Source organism: Lutra lutra, chromosome 10 (assembly GCF_902655055.1).
Source record: "Lutra lutra chromosome 10, mLutLut1.2, whole genome shotgun sequence".
NCBI classification, from domain to species: Eukaryota; Metazoa; Chordata; class Mammalia; order Carnivora; family Mustelidae; genus Lutra; species Lutra lutra.
In genome coordinates this window covers 91,820,144-91,834,332 of record NC_062287.1, presented here as the reverse complement: position 1 = coordinate 91,834,332, position 14,189 = coordinate 91,820,144, and the positions used below count along the sequence as shown (strand labels likewise).

The 14,189-nt window shown below is 40.1% G+C and overlaps 1 protein-coding gene across 3 annotated transcripts in view; it reads left to right on the top strand.

Moving 5' to 3' along the window:
* The window catches only part of LRRC4C (leucine rich repeat containing 4C), a 184,484-nt gene that overhangs the window by 152,897 nt on the left and 17,398 nt on the right, over nucleotides 1–14,189 (top strand). The window contains exon 1 of one of the 3 annotated variants that reach the window (XM_047693787.1): nucleotides 8,295–8,362. The exons of the other annotated variants lie outside the window; for them this stretch is intronic. The gene's annotated coding sequence lies outside the window, so the exon portion shown is untranslated. Of the gene's footprint in view, nucleotides 1–8,294; nucleotides 8,363–14,189 lie in introns of those variants that run through there. 3 annotated transcript variants of the gene reach the window in all.

Here is a 14,189-nt window from a genome sequence, read left to right as displayed (position 1 = left end):
GGAGATAAATTCTACTTGGCTTGAAATCATAATTTCTTCAAAAACACATAGCTACGAGAATAGGTATTATTTTTATTAGGCCTATCTCTGTGCGTATTCAAACGTGGTACCTAAAGTAAAAAGACAATCTAGAAACTATAGTTCTGTAGAGATTAAGTACAGAACACAGGTAGGCCACTGACCTAGTAACTGTTGTATAATGAAGCTCTGAAACTTCGTCAGATCTGTCCCCAGAGAGTTTTCAGTCACCTTGACTTGAAGAGAATGCATCCATCTCTGACATTTCAGGGTAGAACTTGAATGATATACCATTTTCAGGGTAGAACCAAGTCACTTACGTTCTGCTTGGATGCCCCAGGGAACTGCATTGGAATGAGAAAGAATTGGAACAGCCTTGTTTTAAAACAAGATTGGCCACTGGGAAGGGCAGACTCTTGAAGTAAAGTTGGACAAAGTTGGACAAAGGAACTAGTACAAGGCCTAGACTAACAGAAAGGATAATATTTTCGAGGGTCTAAGAATAGCCAGGGAAGTGGAGGTGATCCCTTCACACACATACTCGCACAGGCATATGGAGCGTGGCAGTGGGGAGTTCAGGAGCAGATGGTATTTGGACAGCTGGATTGGGTTGATGGCATACGGCAGTTTTGGGGTTTCTTTTGCCACCATTCCCATACGTAATCTCTAAGCAGATATTCTTGTTGCTGCCTCCAGAAACAATCCCTAATTTTCTACTTCTCTTGATCCTTGCTGCGATCCAATGCTGCGGCGACTCCCAATCAAGCCACTCTCACACGCATTGCTCATTTACTATCGGTCCTTTCAATCACTTCTCACACATAGCCAGAATGAGAGTTTAAAAGTCTAAATCAGACTATATTGTTTCCCTGTGAAACTCTGCAGGAGTTTGTCACTGCATACAGAATACAAAGACATTGCTGTCCCGGGCCCACCAGGCCTAACTCTCTGTAGTGGATCCAATGGTGGCTTCCTAAAAGATATGTTTGCATCCAGACCCCCAGAACCTGTGGGTGTGACCTTATTTGGAAAATGTTCTTTCCAAATGTAATTAAATTGAGGGCCTTGCGATGAGAACATCCTGGATTATCCAGATGGGCCCTAAATACAACGGCAGTTGTCCTTATAAGAGACCACCTAATAAGAGAGACGTATGGAGGAGAAGAAGGCCATGTGAGGGCTGAGGCAGAGATTATGGTTATATGTCCAGAAACCAAGGAAAAGCTGGAGCCACTAGAGCTGGAAACAGCAAGGAAGAATTCTTCCCAAAAGACTGGAGAGTTCTGCTAGCGTCTCAATTTCAGGTGTCTGACCTCTACAACTGGGAGAGAATTGATTTCTCCTGCTTTAAGCCGTCAAACTCTGATAATTGTTGTGAAAACCAAAGGAAACCAACATACTCTTCCTCCACATCTCCCACGCTTATGGTTGCCTACGTTAGTCCTACTCATCTAGCCTAAGTCTTCCCCTTGTTATTCTTTAAGTAAAACATGCTTCTTGTCTTCATCTGTTTGGCCTACTCTAACAAAACACCGTAGACCAGGGAGCTTATAAAGAACAGAAACATATTTCTCATAGTTCTGGAGGTATGAAGTCAGAGATCAGGGAGCCAACATGGTCCTCTTCCAGGTTGTGGACTTTCATTGCGTCTTCATATAGAAGGAGTGACAGACCTCACTGAAGCCTCTTCTAATCCCATTCGTGAAGACTTCCTCCTAATGATCCAAGCACCTCCCAAAGGCCCCATTTTCCAATACCATCCCCTTGGGCATTGGGATTTTAACATATGAATTTGAGAGGGAACACAAACATTTAGGTCATAGCATTCCCTCAAACTTGGAGCCTTTAAATTAGCTGCCTTTTCTGGCTAGAAGAGAAGGTTTTCTTCTACATCGTTCTGTGTCTGAGTTCTTTCTTGTCATTATGAAAGTTAAGCGTTTTCTTTTGCAGAGGGATCTTACTAGACCAAATCTAGATGATAGTTCTGCTTAGGCACCCCCTGCCTCCTCACTCTTTTATTTTCATTTCAATACTTATTTCTACCCCATCTTTTATGATTTATTATCTAACCCCTAAGAGGGATGCTCTGTGAAGTGAGAGTTCTTTACTATCTGACTCACTACGGAATCCTGAGTGTCTGAAATAGTCCCTGGTATTCACTAAGCGTTCAATTAATGTTGAATGGGATGTATATCAGAAGCCTATTAATTCTGATCAGGATTAAGGTGATAATGTTTGATATCTAGAAATTTAAGAAACAAATCAGATCCTTAGTAGTTGAGGTCCAGATTTGGGTTTTGTTATACTACTGAAGACTTAAACTTGTAGAAGAGGACAGGAATCCCGTAAGAGATTACAAAGACATAGGGAGGATGGTCTTGGCCCTAAATTGGTACTATTTCCCAAAGTAGAATATTGAGTATAAGCTATTGGAGTGTAAGATCAGAGCTAAATCTGGAACAATGATGTCAGGAGGCTGAGTATGAGAGTGAGGCTACAGAATATGGCCAAGAATTGTTCTGCCTGTAAGTGGAGTCCACTGCCCACCTTTGACTGGAGAGAAGGACTGACAACATGGGGGAAAAGTCAGGCATGGGCAATAGGAGGCAAAAACTACAACTGTCCATTGCTCTGCAAAAAGAAGACTTGGCTTTCTGATAATCCAGATGTAATTTTCTAGTGAACTAGATCTAAGGGATGGGGGTCTTTCCCCAATATGGCCAGCTTCAAATTAGGTTTAGGTTTGAATGCAATAACTTAAAATGATCTCATATGTTCTCAATGATACTATAGCACTGTAGCCTCAAAAAGGCCATATCCAGTGGTAGGCTGACACTGAGCACCCACATTATCTGGCTATGAGGGCTGAGAGGGGAGAACATCCCTGATGATGCCATTATTTAGCCTTTTGTATCCTGTCCACCTTATCAGCAATTTAAGAAGCTTAATGAGGTCATCCTAATCCAACTCAGAAGTTAAGGAATGCATCATCTGAGGATAATGAATATCATTGGAGAACACAGTAAACCAGAATATATATGACCTGGAGGTCTTGGAAGCTACTCTCTTAGAACTGTCACTATGTGAATTTTCCACAGGTGGGGGAGTAATCTAATGTAGTATCCTTGGAGGGTCTTTGTGACTTTCTCATAACATTAACTTAATGACAGCAGTCAGAGACTGGTGGAAATCCTATTTGGAGGTTTGCAGCCGTTTTAGAGTTCCCAGAGATAAGATGTCTTGACGTAACCTCTCACAGCATATAGTTTGTCCTGTAGAAGTCATTTCAGCATTTTTCATTGCCTCTGACTTTCCCAGAGGTTCTCTATTGTTATTGTTACCTGTATATTTTGAAAATGAAAAACAATCAGGTTGAGGAAAAGGCCTCCTGTATGTTTGTGTCTATGGGAGTAAAAATGTGGAATAAATATATATAATGTATGGTGGTTGATATTTTGTGTCATTTATCTTCACTTGTGAGGAGAGATGGGATAAGTCACTCATGACTGTGGCGGTCCTGATCCATTCTTCATCACTACACTCATGAAGATAAATGTCACATTTACACAGACCACAGCTATCATGTGTCCTTTCAGAGCATAGATTTAGATCGGTTAGAGCAGGAGGTTGACTCGGTGCTGTTATTTGAAAATCAAGGACACTTTTGTTGTACCATCTCCTATTCCCACACATCGTGATCTCCAGTGTTAAACTAGGGTACCATTGCCGCTACAGTGATATTAAGTAGCATATATATTTTCATCCATGTCTGTACTTCAGATACTCACTTCACTTTAATTTAAAACTTTTATTTTCTGTGTATGCTCAGCACAGTGTTCTACAGTGGCAGTTGATTAATAAGCATACAGTGTTGGTTCTCACATGGTGATAAGTGGTATAATGAAGGGCACCATGGACAAAATGATAAGTAAGTGGTTAATTCTCTCTGTGGGCAAGTCAGATGACAAAGGAATGATTCAGAATAGAACTATTGAAAATTAATAATATTTGAGCAGCTTTATTAAGAGAAAACAACATGGACATCTTAATTTTCCATGATGTACAAATGGCTGTACTATTGGATTTTAAGGCAATGGCAGAGCAAGTGTCTTCTTTGCTCTGTGCTTGTGTTCCCTGCCACAGGTGATCAATAGAGAATGAACCGTTTATAGCGTGGTACCGAATGTACTTATTCTGGTTTTGTTTGTAATTACTGTGCCACAGCTTGAAGGTCTGAAGTTAGAAGACTTCCCAGTGAAATAAAATTGTTGGCTCTTTTTCCCTTGGTTGGTACATGAACGTATCTATAACTAGAAGTAAGCTGAAAAGGATTTCCATAAATTCCTGAAATGTGGTTGGCAAACTGGACATTTCCAAAATCACTGTCCCTCTTTGAAAACTGTAGTTTGAACCATATGAAATCATTGTTATCAACAGTTTTTGACTGGGTCTTTCATTCTAATCATACACATGAATTGTGTGATTCAGATTCCGGGTGTACTTTCAGTTGGTTCTTTCTGATATAACCAAATAAGCTATTTCATTTGCTTAGTCAAGAAACATTTATTGAACATGTACTAAATGGCAGTAACTGGGTTATGCGTGAACATAAAATGGAATATAGTGCCTGTCCCAGCAAGGCCTGTAGTCTAATGATGCAGAAAGACACAGAGGTAGGCAAGTACAATGTGGATGACTAACACAATAATTGATAATGGCTCAATGCATATTCTTTTTTTATTCCCACATAGTGCAATGTGTTTAAAAAGCGTACACGTGCACAGACACACACACACACAAGCAAGTTCTAGTGCATCTGGGTGGCTCAGTCAGTTACACATCCAGATCTTGATTTTCGCTCAGGTCATGATCTTGGGGTTGCGAGATCGAGCCCCATGTCAGGCTCCATGCTGGGTGTGGAGCTCCCTCAGTTCCCTTCCTCCCCTCTCTGAGGCGGGGGGTAAGTTCCTACAAATTTTGAGAACCTTGGAACAATTAATGGCATAAGTACCTCCTTCCACCCTTTAACATGTTCATTTTGAAACATTATGTATTGGGCAGACCACTAGCCTAGAGCTCTAAATGCTTAGCTTCTTGTATTAATCGTTATCACATCAGTTTTATTCCTTTTAAATATAATCCCATTACTTAACTTCCTTATACTTTAACATTTCATCTGCAAATTGGAAAAATATAATCTATTCTGCTTACCTGCCATAACTGTGAAGGCCAGATGGGATAATGTATATGAGACAATTTTCTAATCTATATTAAATCCATCATCTAATCTATAATTTTATTATACATAGAAAAGCAAAAGGTAAGATTCTCATGACCATCTTTCTTGTTACCAATCTTGTTTCTACGGTGCTAAGTAAAAGATCAAGGTGGTATATTTTCTCATGTCTAAGCATGATCCTGTATTTGGGGATGAGTACCATATTCAGCCCCAGCCCCTCATTTTATAAAAGTGGGTAAATTGTTTAGTCACTCCCCAGGTCGGTAGAGTAGTTCGTAGTAAACAATGACTGAAACTCTCTCAGATAACAGTAACCATTCCTGTTATCTGAGAGCTTACAATATGCCAGGCTTAGTGGTTTAGGGACATCACCTCATTTCATGCTCGGAAAAACTTCTAAAGTTGACTCTAAACTTTACTCCATTGTGTGGAGAAGAAACCGAGGGGGGCGCACGCAGAGAAGCGAAGACATCAGACATTGGACTAGCCTATTGGAATAACTCAATCATGCGATAGGGAATGGACTAGGATGTTGCAGTGGTGGGAAAGAGAGGCGACAAGACTCTTGATACACACGATTCCCAAGGTATAGGCAATAAGATGTAAAGGTGATAGGCTATAGATACCACAGGATACAAAAGTGAGGATGAGGTGGAAAAAATGGAGATTCAAGGGGACTTTGGTCTGAGTTACTAGGACGATGATCCCTGGAACTGTGCTTGGCATATGGTAGGAACTTAAAATTTTTTGTCGAATGAATGAATTAATGGGTGACTGGAGTTGCTATTAGAAAAGTCTTCCTTGGGGGTGGAGGTTGAGTTGGAATCAAGGGTTTTATATTGGACAGATGGATTTTCGATGCGTCCATGTGGAGGTCTTGAGTTAGCCATTAGATGTGCAGGTCTGCATTACAGACTGGAGATGTATGTTTGTAGATGGTGTTTAAAGCCACCGTGGGGGACGCCTGGGTGGCTCAGTTGGTTGGACAACTGCCTTCGGCTCAGGTCATGATCCCGGAGTCCCGGGATCAAGTCCCGCATCGGGCTCCCAGCTCCATGGGGAGTCTGCTTCTCCCTCTGACCTTCTCCTCACTCATGCTCTCTCTCACTGTCTCTCTCTCAAATAAATAAATAAAATCTTTAAAAAAAAAAAAAGCCACCGTGGGATCACGTGGAAAGTGAGTCTGGACAAAGAATAGGTCCACTCATGGAGCTCTGGTGCACGTCAGGGTTTTAGTGGTCTGACAAATAAGGCACAACCAGTGATGGAGGTGGAGCAGATTAGCCACTGAGGTAGAAAGAGAATCAAGAGAGTGGTTTCCCAGGAGCTAAGTGCAGACAGTGTTTCAGAAAGGACAGGGTGTTCACTATGTCAAATACTGCTAGTTTTTGTCTAATATAAGTATTAAGAATTGGGAACTTGATTTAGCAGTGAGCATGAGTTTTTTTCTTCTATCTCTTCTTTATCCCTTCTGCATACACTAATTGCTACCCACTGCCTTGCTCTCACATTATTATAAATCCCTGACATGTTAACTTGTCACTCACATTTCACGTGGTTCTTAAAACCATGAGATTTGGGGAAACTTCCAAGAAGATCTTTTAAAACCAATAATGGAAAATCCATAGATCATCTCTAAATAAATTTTAATTATATTCCGTTTTGCTTATGTAATAATAGTAATATTCACTAGTGGTATATTGCTTTGAAGTTTGAGAAGCACATTTATTTACATTCTGTGTTCCACAGAACCATCTATCACAGTAAAGTGCCCAGCTTTGAAGCTTACACCCTCAGACTAGGCCACCTGCTAACACCTCCTTGTAGGAGTCAGCAGCAGACCCACACTTCACTCCTCCTCATTCCCTGAAGATTTTAACACCTGCCTCCCTGCTGTTCTTTCTAGTCCTACTCCTGATAGAATTCTTGGTGATTTCAATATCCATTTCAGTCCCTTGATCTTGATTACTAATTGTGTGGGCTTTACCCATCTGGACTGGCTCAGGGTTTCCGCTTTATACTGTTTGCACCAACTGTATGTTTAAGCTTCGGCTGTAAAGATCTGTGTTTGTGGGAATTAAAGATTCTTTAGTTTACTTCATGATGCTTTGCAAACTGCCAGCACTGTCTCTTCATGTTTCTTCGCTCTAAGTACTGTGTGACCCTCAGCTCAGATTCTAATTTTTAATGTGCCATTGTCATGGGAGTGTGGCAAGGAGGCAGGGACTAGGAATCGGGATGGGTAGGAGGAAGAGATGTTAGCATGTCTTTTGTGTTTGGCTACAGAAAAAGAAACAACTGGAGTTCACAGCTCATGCCTATGTCCAAATTCTGAGCATCCCATTTGACTTGAGTAATTCAGTGTGTTCTATTTAACTATTTTCTACCCATCTTCAAAATATTTTATCTCATTTGATCTTAAGTGGTGGTTTTGGTCAAGACACTGGATCAGAGAGAAAATGTGACTTGCTGAAGGTCACGCATCTGATAAGTCAGAACCGAGTGTAGACGATAGGTCTTCTGATTCCAAATGCGTTTTTTCATTGGCATTAAAGAATGCATTGTTCCAAACGACCAGTGGTTAAAATAGCTGCTTGGCTTTCTGCCTGGGAGAATGTTAAAATACCGTGGCAATTCAATAAATATTGTCACCAGTGTTGTCTGTGGTGATGGTGGTGGTAGCAGATCCAGAAATGTGCTGAATTGTTCTAATGAATGCTTTTTTATTTTTTACTTTTTTAGATGGGCAAACACGTTGCCTATTTACAGCATAGAGACCACAATGGAGAGCTAGGTGGGTGATGATTCATGCTAAATCTTTCCCACAATATGCTGAACACTACAACAGCAGCTAATGTGAAGTGGCTCATTATACACTGTCAAACCCAATAACCTCCACGATGGGCTTTGCTAGCATGAGCAACTTGTGGGAAGCCCACTACTGAATTTAAAAAAAAAAAAATAGGCTGCAGTATAGTAGAAAAGACATATTCCCTGAGTCACCTTTGCAAATTTCTTGTATGTTTCTCTTTTGCCGGCTTAGAGACAGCCTTCATGTTCCCAGCTTGACACCAGAGATGACTCTCCTTGGGATTCATTTCTCTTGTGAGTGTCCCTTCCTTCAGTTATATCTTATGGGGTAAAGATTTTATAAGGGACGGGGTGGCTCATAGACAGATCTGAAAATGTGGTTCTCCTACAGAAATATTCCCAAAGCTCCCTCGTCTACCTCGTCTCCTTCTGCCAGCCAATCAGGCCACACCCATAAATACATTTCCCTTCTGAAGCACAGCATCCGTAGGTAGTTTTTCTATCTCTACAGTGAGATATTGTGAGGCAGCAGGCAGGAGCACTGACTCCTTGCTCTTTGACTTATGATTGTGTGTCTTTTTTGTCTCCATTTAATTGTAATCTCCTGGAAGGCAGGGCCCTGGGTTTATTGATCTCTTTAGTCTAATGCCATGAGCCATAGTTGTCCCTCCATAAATATTTATCAGTAAAATTAATGCATTCCCTTCTAAAAAGTCCATAATTAAGCTAAGGACTGGGGTTTAATCTTCTTGCCTCCCTTGTCCCTAGCATAGTGCCTGATGTATAGTAGGTGGAAACTCCATGTTCCCTTAGTGAGGGAACAAGGGTATGAATGAGTTCATCAATCACATGCTTCCCTGTGGCCAAATTAAAGGCTAAGCAAACCTTTTCCAATCACCAGGGACAGAAAAGTGATGGCTTCCAATCATTCTTCTTTCGGCCACCAGGAATAATGCCGTAAAAGTGGTTGTTTATTTTGGAAGGCAAAAGCTAATCTGAAGCTCTTTTCTTTATTTTTATATTCAAATATCTATAAAACAGAAAAACACCAGAGACCTATTCATTGCTCACAAATGATCTGTGGGGTAATAATGTGCTTGCTTTTCCAGCTGTGCTGCACTTTGGTGCTATCCTGGGTTTAATTGAAAATATGCTGTGACCTTGGTTTTGTTCACTGGGCATGGGGGGGCATAATTGGCATGAGGCCTCTGAAATACTCCCTTTTAATGAATGTCATTTGGCTAATTTGGGGTTCGCCTGTGGGAAATAATGTGAAGAGTCCTGTAAAAACAAGATACATTTTATTTGCGTGCAATTCACATGAAGGTGATGATTTAGAATTTTTTTAAGCTTTTTATTTTATACCTATTCGTTGAATTCTAAATGCTATCAATATGATAATAGTATTGTCCCTAACAGTCTCATGTTTCATCATAATTAAATAAACAGCTTGTGAATTTCAGTCCAAAAAAATGTCTGTGTTCCACTCTTAACTTAAGGGGTTTCCATAGAAACTGTGCGCAGCAAGTTTAACTGACATTCATTGGACTTGAGGCTACATGCAGTGTTGCTATCTCTCTGTTTTTCTGTTACTCTGTGTATGTGTCTCCTTCTCTTCCTTTAACCCTGGAAACCCTCTCCCCCTCCGTCGTCCTCCTCCTCCCCCAACCCCTCCTGGTCCTCTTCCCCCCTCTCTTATTAGCAATGAGGAAGTAATTTGGACTCAGTTAGATTTAACAAATGCAATAATACTAAAATGAGCTCTGATACTTAAGTGTAATTGTGTTATTAGCTGGAAATGTTTTTCTTCAAAAAGAGAAGAATTGAGAGTGAAGTTTACTAAGGAAGCACATGCTGGTAAGAAGGAACCATTGGCTGCCAGCTGGAAAGTTTGCAGGCTTCTATCATGGTCCACATTTCCACCCCGGCTACGGTTTTTCCTTGGTTTAGGCAACCCACACTGATGATTCTGTCTCCTCAGTCCTGATTTTCAGTCTTATAAATGGAACATAAAATCATTGTGCTGATCATATTCCAAGAGAAAGAAGGAGTTTATTTAGGGAAAAAAAATTACTATATTGTGTACCTACTGTGTGCGCAATATTTGCTAGATACTGGCATTTAGGTTGTCTAAGTTGATCCTGCCACATCCATTGATTGCCAGGCAGTGTGCTGGAAGGAAAAATGGATCTGGAAATGGTAGTTGAAGTCCAGAGCCCACAACAGGCTGGTTGAAAAGCCTTGATTATAGTGTATAGATGCTCTGTCTTGGTTTCTCAAAGACAAAATGAATATGAGCACTTCTAAGAAATGGTCTTTCATTAAGATTAGTTATAATAATGCAGCCAGTACACCGTAAGAGTGGTGTATTCTTCCTCCCTTTAGAAATGAGTCGCCAAGAGGGTAAATTGCTTCTCCAAAGCAACATAGCTAGTAGAAAGTGTATCCATCTGGCACAGTGGGTAAAAGGGCATATCAAGACAGACTGGAGATAATTACTAATTGTGTGATTTGGGGTGAGCTACAAGCAGCATCTACTGCATGCAGGTGTTAGGAGGATTCAGTAAAGTGTATGTAAAGTGCACAGGAGTATCTGCCACACAGAGAGCTGTGGTTTTAACTCTTTCTGTTTCCCTCCCTCCCCCACCTTTCTGATTATTTGTTTTTTCAGTATGGGTTCAAAACAAAAAAACGATCAGTCTTCATAGTCTATCGACTATGTATAGTTTTATAAGTTATAAGTCATCTGACAATTCATAAACTATCTAAAGTTATCCTGGTAATAAGAAAGGAAGGACAAAAAAAAAATAGCATGCCCACTTTACAGGTGAGGAAAAGGAGATTCAGAGTTACTGACCAGATCTCTATATAGTGAAAGAGGAAGTAGAGTTTTTACCCAAGTCTGTGGGGTTCCTTTTAAAATTAAAACTCTCAAAGTCTATGATTCTTAATTTGGGTTCTATGTTCATGAGCTTTAAAGCTTCAACCTGCAGATTTTAAGCCGTCTTTCCAACAAATGGTGAGAGGTAGACACTTTTAGCAGGGGTTAGGAAAGGAAGGAAGGAGAGGGTACTTACAAAGTCTGTCTCTTAAGGATGTGTTTTCAGGTCATTCTCCCAGGACCCAAAGGGGCATGCAGAAATAGGGTTCCCAATCCCAGGGACAGAACAGGCATTGATTTTTCATAGCAATATGCTTTAGTGGAATGGGGTGAAATGGGGAGGAAAAAACTGAAAAGAGGCCATGTATCAGTCAGAAATGTTGGTGGGCTTCTAGAGAATTCAGGAAAGAGTAAAGAGCTTTGACAAGAGTGGGACAGGAGATGATTACTGGAAAGCATAATTGTTACCCCCCCATATATACATATATGTTATATTTGTATATATGTAGATGTATATACATATACAAGATTAATCACAATGCATATTTCTTTAATATATACTCATCATAAGGCTTCAAAGAGCTCATACAAGGAGAAAAGATATTAGCTCTGTCATTTTTACTTGTGTGCTTATGCTTGACTTATTATTAGAATATTCACTCTGTGTTGCCTTTGAAAGATTCCCTTTATGTTCCTTTCTCCATTTTGGGTTAGTTTAAAAAAAAAAAACAAAACTGAATAAAAGAGTCCCTGAAGCCACTTAGCCAGACAGACAGAGATTGTAGTATGTCACCAAGTGCTGAAAACATATGAGAAAGTAATTGTACCACAGATCACCCCTCTGTGTTATGGAACTCCCTCTTTTGCTCAGGACTCCTCACATATGTTATGTGACACCTGGAACCATTGCCAAATTAGTAAAACTGAATCTCTTTATTTCTGAGATGAAAGTTAGTTATGGGGCGCCTGGGTGGCTCAGTTGGTTAAATGTCTGCCTTCTGCTCAGGTCATGATCCCAGGGTCCTGGGATCAAGTCCTGCCTAGAGCTCCCAGCTCACTGAGGAGCCTGCTTCACCCTCTCCCCTCTGACTTGTGCACTCTCTCTCTCAAATTAAAATAAAAAAAAAACTTAAAAAAAATTAGTTATAAATAGAAATTTTAACATTTCTATTTATAGACCCAAATGGATCATCTTGGCAGGTTTAGGGCCAAAGAAAGTGAGTAAGAAAAGAAATTATTATAGAAACTCCAGAGCAGGGTCAGCAAACTTTTTCTGTAGAGGGTCAGTAAGTAAGTATCTGGGGCTTTGTGAGCCTTATAGTCTATCACAACCACGCAATTTTGCACCTTAAGGTGAGAATAGAGAATAGAGAATACATACACGAATGGGTGAAGGAGTATTCCAATAAAACTTTATTGAAAAAAAAAAACAGATGGTGAGCCAGATTTTGTCCATAGGCAGTAGTGTTCCAACCACTGATCTCAGAATTTTGCCTACATCCCTATCCATCTTCCACTTCCGTTCACATGGCAGGTGCAACTTAAAAGATGAGGCTGAGGAATGTAAGAGTGACAAAAGTATCATAATTTACCCTCATTTTGTGGGTTTTGCTTTTTGTTACATTTATTCTTGATTAAACCTTATATTTTCAGTATTTCTTTGGCATGGGAAGAGCAGGTATTCATTCTGTCTTCACTTGACAGAAGGGTACAGAAAGTTAAAGTGATTTGCATTGGTGTCACCTAGCATGTGTGATATGTGTATTAGGATCTGACTGTCACCCCTGTTTTTTTTAATTCATTCTTCCTAGGATGCATCCTTTAGAGAATAAAAAAATAAATAGTGGAGAAACAACCACGAAGTAATTTTCATTTTCCAAACCAAGGAAATTTTCATTTTCCAAACCAAGAAAAAAGTAGTTAATCAATGACTACTTTTATAGGGACATGCATGTGTGTCACTATAATGGTATATTCCGTTAATATACCAAAGGGGATCCAGTTCCTTATTGCTTCTCATGGATTTTCCTGATCTTTTTTCCCATGGTATGTTTTTGGAAATGATGCTTTTTGGGCCAATGAGTATCAGATAATACTTGGAGTTCTTGTTTTGCATAGTACTGTGTTAACTGAAGCTTGTTCATATTGGAATGGAGTCTTCATGTTGCAAGGTTCCATGGTAACTGAGAGCAAATCTGTCATAAAAGAACTATGCAAAAAAAAGAGGACTTGGTGCCAATATGCATGACCTATGTGTAACACGGCACCAAGCAAAATGAGGACTGCCTTAACTAAATGACTAAGAATCCAATTTCCAAATGTCTGCATCTGCCATATAATTCCCTCTTTTGCGGTCATTAGGGGGAAACAAAGAAATCACTGATTACAGTCATTCCCATTATCTGACATGTCATCACCAAGCTTTTGTCATTATGCAATGTTAACAGTGTTGAGGTTACTTGAAACCAGCTCCAGTTCCAATTAGGAGGCCATCCCTGCTATCTGCATTCTGATTAAAGGACGTTGCCTGGAAATCACAGAAGGAGTCTACTCTGTTTCCTCCCCTTGCTCAGATCTCAAAAACACAGACTCAATTAAAGAGAGTTTCCTTATCAGGTTTTTGTGGGTCATTTTGGTGAATTTATTAAACTCTTGAATCATGCTGAGAACTGGGAGGTGGTTGTTCAGAGGTCTTCAGTAGGAGCCAGGACCTGAAGGACAGGTTTGCTCTGATGTTTTAGGGAGTCTGAAATATACAGGCGTTAGAGCAGCCAGTTGTGGGTCAGGAATCAAGGAAGCTGGTGAACTACAAAGGGAGTCTCACAGCATAAGGATTGCAGAACAGAGATGTGAAAATCTTCATGTCATGTCAGCCTATATATTAGCTAAAAAGGAGGCCCTCATTTTTTTATTCCTCATTTATTGAAATAATTTCTTAATAGGCCTTCAGACCTTATACTCTTCCCTATCCATGTTCCATCCTATTGCAAATTTGCTTTTCCTTCTAATTATCTCCTCAACCACCTACACACTTACTCAGTGCAGTGTTTGGCATTGGTTCGTGACTCTGTTGTTGATGTTAGGCTTGTCACAGCACAGTGTTTCAAATGATTGGTGATGGGGAGTTACTAAGTGGAAGAGATTCCCTCACAGGGATGGTTCACACAGTATTGGTACCCATATTTGGAAGCATACATTATTAGAGCTGAAAGGACTTTAATGGTTCTCTTTCCCAGCATT